Source organism: Pagrus major, chromosome 13, assembly GCF_040436345.1.
Source record: "Pagrus major chromosome 13, Pma_NU_1.0".
Classification (NCBI taxonomy): Eukaryota; Metazoa; Chordata; class Actinopteri; order Spariformes; family Sparidae; genus Pagrus; species Pagrus major.
In genome coordinates, this window is record NC_133227.1 from 28,175,485 (window position 1) to 28,181,581 (window position 6,097).

Below are 6,097 nucleotides of genomic sequence, written 5' to 3' on the forward strand. Positions count from 1 at the left end.
AATAAAAGATTTGTACATTTTTATTTACTTCCAGTCGATAGAATAAAACACATTCACAGTTATAACCAGACTGCATTTTGTTCGGTCCATTACCTCACAGTTGAATCTTGTGCGTCAACACGGCCACAATAATGGCACCTTTTTAACAGCTGGTACCACCCGAAAGTTTCAGAGTTTCGTCTGTATACATTTAATACAAGTGTAACTTTGGTGTCCTCTTCAGGAACTGCTCTTTTTTTTGAGAATTTTGTTTGTCCTCCTCCAACAGTGAAATGATATATACACCTCCGGGGTTGTATGATGTGTGTATGATGATTGATTTAATTACATCAAGTTAAGTACACAACATTTTGAATTACTGGCCACTTAAACCCATTTTCAAATCTTATATAAGATGTCAAATATGGCAAATGCGTGGCTCTAAGGAACAGTATATTAAAAATACACATACCATACAGCTGAAAATGACATGCATGGTTTTATATAAGAAGTATTTAATATGCAGCAACACCCTCAGAATCAGCTGGACATGTTACAGGTTAATATTGACTCGAAGCCTTGGGGTTTGTGCACGTCTTCCAGCACTCACTGTTATGTTTTAATGATTGTGCAGTGATGCTATTCAAATGCTGTATTACTGCCGGTGGTAAGCACATTCAAGGTTGGAAAGAAATGCATTTAATCACTAATATAGCCTATAGCTGAAAAAAAACTCCCATAATGAAATCCCTATGCTGCCTTTGCTTTCTTTCTTCTGGTGATAAAGAGGCGGCGGGAACACTCTATACACAATTTATGTGTGAAAGTGCCCTTTCTTAATGCCAGCAAAGGTCAAGAAGTGGTAATTCACCAGTGAAATTACCGTTGCACACGGCAATACGCAGTGAAATAATATCAGGCATGACTGGTATGCTGAGTGGAAGAGTGGAACCGATGCTGAATTGTTTTATGGTTCCACTTCTCATCTGATGCTTTCTATATAATTACTCAGCTTTTCTGGCTAAATCTGTAACAGAGCAATCTATCATATGAGTGAGCAATGTGGAGAGTTCAGGAAGGAGAATCATCCCAAAGAGGAAGCCATTAAACCTCTACAGGCTCGAATCAGACTACCCAGTGTGAGACTGGCTTCCTGTTCATATCTATTCTAAACAAGCTGAAGTTATGCTGTGAGTCAGCCAGGATGGATCAGCGTTGTTTCAACATTTGTGAGCAAGAAACCACTGGGTATTTTTTAACAACCTTGAGACATGTACACCTGTGTTTGTCATTTTAAGCCAAAACTTGATCTTTTCTGAACCCTAACCAAGTGTGTTTTGTGCCTAAACCTAACCAGAACATAAGCAGGGTTGTTGCAACATAAAATTGAAAACTGATCAATGAGAAATCTAAAGTTACAACAAATCCACATTTTGCAAAAGCGTAGTTTGCCAAGATTTATTATGGTGATTGGGTTGCAGGAGTGGAATCGTTCAACTACACAAGGGAACAAACATATACACAGTACAGGCTTTCAGTATGGATTCAAGTATGTGTGAAGTGAAGTGTCCTGATTGTCAATATCATTATTCATGTTGTGTTTGGACCAAGGACTCCCTTGAAGGCAGTATTGATGGTGAGTGGATCAACTATTGAATTGAATCTCTTGCTAATTAGTTTCCTATTTGTTGATGATGCAATGCTATTGGACTTGTTTGGAAAACCTTGTTTCCCGGTGCTCAGGAGAGAAAAGTTATTAAGTCATTTCATCAACTTGTGTTTTTACAATCAGTGTTGGGGGGAAGAGAACATATTGGTTATACATTAGTACGGATACAACCAAACATTAAAGAGTAATACTTTACTCGAATGCCCCCATTTAGCACTTGAAATTGTTCACAAGACACTGAAATGCAACTGAAAGCAGATAAATGGATGTTTACATGTGTTCATTTATGTATTTGTCTGGTCAGCGTACTGAATTACACTTTACACTGAATTCTCCTAGGATTTTCCTTCATCACAGAAATGTGGATGTGGATATTGACACATTTCACTCAGATGATATCCGTTGTACATGAAAGTACATTATCTATACCCAGCCTGGTATCACTAAACGGCCAATCTCTGAAGTCATTTTGTGCGCCATCACTACGTATTTTCTGCTTTTTCATGTGTCGTTTCAATAATCTACTGACTCATATTGTGCAGAGACGGCGTGTCTTCTATGCAGCAAACCGCTTCCCCCACCTTTTAAACTAAAACAATATGTCAAATTATTGTTGTACATCCTTTACATCCTCATATCCTTATGGAGGATCAAAACAGATGAGCGATGTAGAGTTGCCACCTGCCATGTATAATCATTTCTTTACTAAAATATTAAATATAAAGTCCCTTATTGAAGCGACAGGGCAACATTTCTCCCATATTTTCATGCATACCTTCCTGTAACTCATATGCTACGTTCTACATGCTTGCAATGAGGTTCAACAGGCTGTGTCTGCTGACCAGGACGCTGGGTTGCCAGGTCAGTTGTGTTGGTCAGCACGTCTTTACAAAGTCTACGCGGCGTTAAATGACACGCGAAAAGTGACCTGTGAATATACACCATCTCCTGAGATCACATTGCTGTACCAGATAATGGTTGTAGTCGAGTTCAACCCTAATAACATCGCTATAATCATACTGAATAACATATAATAGCATATATGAACAAATCCCCACAGCGTATTATGCAACACTTTACTATTTACAGTATATACATACACAAACCATTCATGGGTCAAAACCTTTGAAGACATATTGAGTTTTTTAGCTTTATCCTACCAGCTAACTAATCCCTCTCCTCTGAGGGTTGTCACTAGGCTTTGTTGGTAATTTAGGAAAACCACAAGACGCAGCAGGCTGCGGGGAAACAAAACCATGCCAGTTACAACACTGTATCATGCAGTAACTCCTGGAAGCCACACATGAACGTCACAGATTAAAATCACATTTGTCACATTTGAATTCATCCATTTATGAACTAAAAGTCTTCCAGGCTGACTTTATTATGAGAACACCAGCCACTCTGATTTGTGGTGTGTGTGTGCGTGTGCCCGCCAAATCAAACATTTTCCACGCAAAGGCTCCTTCTGTGTTGACAATAATGGAGTGTGCTCTCTTTGTGTATAAATTAATTATGTGCCATCAGTATTCCCTCAGACTCGTGGTGTAACTGGCAGAGAAAGAAAGATTAGGCTGTTACATTCCCAGAGCTGTTCCTGGACTGTAAATCTGTCTCCTCTGCTTCCACAGTATCCCTCATTTAAACTCTCCCTGTGTTTGTTTATTCGCCCTGACAGCTTGTCATATACCGATCCTTCCCCGAGTAACTTCTGCTGCCTAGAGGACTGACTAGTCCCAGTCGTGGGACAATATAGGCCACGTTATCCCAAATTTATAGTCTGCTGAGTCCATTCTCCGACTTCTGTTGCCTGTTGTTGGTTTTTTTGTTGCCCCCCTGTGTGTCAGTTCTGACCCCCCAGCAGTTCATAATGTGCTCTTGCAGTGATGTGAAATTGCTGACCTCAGGTTTTTTGGCAGACTTGTTGTTTGCTTACATGAGTGTGTGTTTCACAAGTCACATTTCTGCTTTTCTGTGCAAAGGCTCAGGCCCTCTCTCTGATGCATGTTTTTTCCCAAAAAATCTCATAAATTATGCCAGTTTGAGTTTTGTCCTCAGGATATACAAGTATGATCTCATATTTCAGTGGGGTTTGGTGTTTTTTGACATTCTCAATGTTTACCCTGACTACCTTTTGCAAGAGAGTCTGTTTCTTTTTTAGGTTTCTGTCTATTTCTTCAGCCAAGTAGTGCAGAAGTTGTATCTGGGGGAGTAAACTCGTCCCTCTCAGCATGCATTTACTCCTGAAAGTTTGTCTGTCTCCGTAGTTATCTTTGTCTTTTCTTCCTTCTCTGCCTTTACTAAAAACTTGCACCTTGTTGTTTGAAGAGACAAGAGAGCTTTCACTCATTTACTCCCCCCGCCTGTGTTTGTGTGGAGTTAATTGGATTGTGAGGAAAGCAATAAGAGAAAGACAGGAACGAAACATCAAAACATTCTTAAACAAACAGAAACTGAATGAGAACATCTTGCGATGGGATCACACCAGCCACAACACTCGTCAACATGTTCAATCATACTGACTTGTGACATTACTTATGATTACATGAGCACTCAGTACTCGTGGGTTGGACCAGGCACATCTACGGACTCAGCCTACATTTTCATCTCAACAACACACCTGTAAAGTTTCATGGGACAGTGGACATATGAAAAGACCTGGAAAAATACTCAAAATTGCTTGTGTGTCAGTTCCCGCTACATGTATCAAGGACCCAGTTTAAGTGACACCACACAGTCATTGGCTGGTTGCACTGACACATGAGTCTGTATCCAACCTTTATTCTGGTGTTATAACTGATCTCTTCTGCTTAGATGTGATGTTAGTCCACTATTATGTAGTACTGACATATTTATAAACGTATACCATATCAAAGTTTTTGAACACAATATAACAGTTATCCTTACCGTAGAAGTCGTGGTTGCTAATAACTTTGAGCCCCTCAATATGAGACCAAACAACATCATTTTCTGATTACGGTAACATAAACTGTTCTAATCACAACAACACAAAGTCAGGCTCATTACATCTGCTATAATGAATATTTGAAATTGCCATGGATGCAATGACTGCTTCGAGTGACACCTTTTACATCAAGCAAAGTCCTTTTAGGCAAATCTTGCCACTTGGCAGCCATCTTTGCGATACCGGGCAGTTAATTCGGTCTAACAAGACCAGGCCCCTACCTAAATGAGAGCCACAACTTCATATCCAATGGTCACCAGGTCATAAAAACTGCATGTATATAATAATCAGTCAACATCTATCCTCTATCCTCTATAAGTTAGCCATATCAGTGTCGTTTCAAAATCGACCGAACACACCTTGAGCTCCAGAAGAAGAGCAGATGGCTGTCTGCTTCCAGCATAGCCAGACAAACTCTGGGATAAAAGGATTCACTGCATCAACATTGTAACGTAAAACATATCAGTGAGCACCGCTTGAAAAAAACATCATCGTCTGTAATGTAACATCTGCTCTGTATAAAGTATAAGAGATAATGCCTTTTTTACTCTGCTTTTATTTCTTTATGCAATATATATGCACTTATCTTCTATTTTCTGAAGTGGAGCCTGAACCAAGGATTTTACTATGTACTTGTACAACTGGAGTGGCCATTAACGTCTTAAATCTTGAATACGAGTATTGATGCACCAGCTATTGAACAGGTGCTACTCTTCCTGCCTTTAACTCACTAATAAAGTCTGCTTTGACAACAGCGGATCTTGAGTCGGATGCGACAGCTTCATCTGAATCCATTAAGAACAAAAGTGAAAGTATCTGCATCCAACAACGTGGCTCTTCCGTTGCTTTTCTCTGCTTTTAATTCTCTAAATGCTCGTCCACCTCCAGCCATCAGTCTCCATTTTCAAAATTATAACCATGATTAAAATACAGTATTTCCTCCCCTGCAACTCTCATACTTTGATCTTTTTCTGTGTCTCTCTCGTTCATCTCCGTTTCCGCTGTTTTTTCCTCTTCCTGCTGCTTCATCAACCACTCTGAGCGATGATCACACTCAGCCAGCCAAAATATATTCATTTCCCTGCAATCCAAATACCTTCATAAAGCCTCCCCATCTTCTGTAAACACAGCCAGCCCGGCCACTTTCCCTCTCATTTTCTCCCAACTGCTCCCTTTATAACTTCATCAGCCTCTAAATGTCTTTGCCTATGAGGGAAAGATGAAAGTAGGGGAAAGTAGTTTCAAGCAAGTTGACCTTCACAGATGACAGATGAGGAACGCTGTGTTTAAATGACCATACAGGTGATTTTGCATTTTATCTTATTAACTTGCGACATTTTCCAAAGCACATATGTGTAGATTAATTGTCCACGTGTAATCCCCCTCTGGTTCCCATCACTACACCTGTCGAGCTTGCAGTCTTGCATGCACAGTTTACGTTAAAAACAGATTTAATCAGCTACAGGTAGCCAGCTAATTAAGCT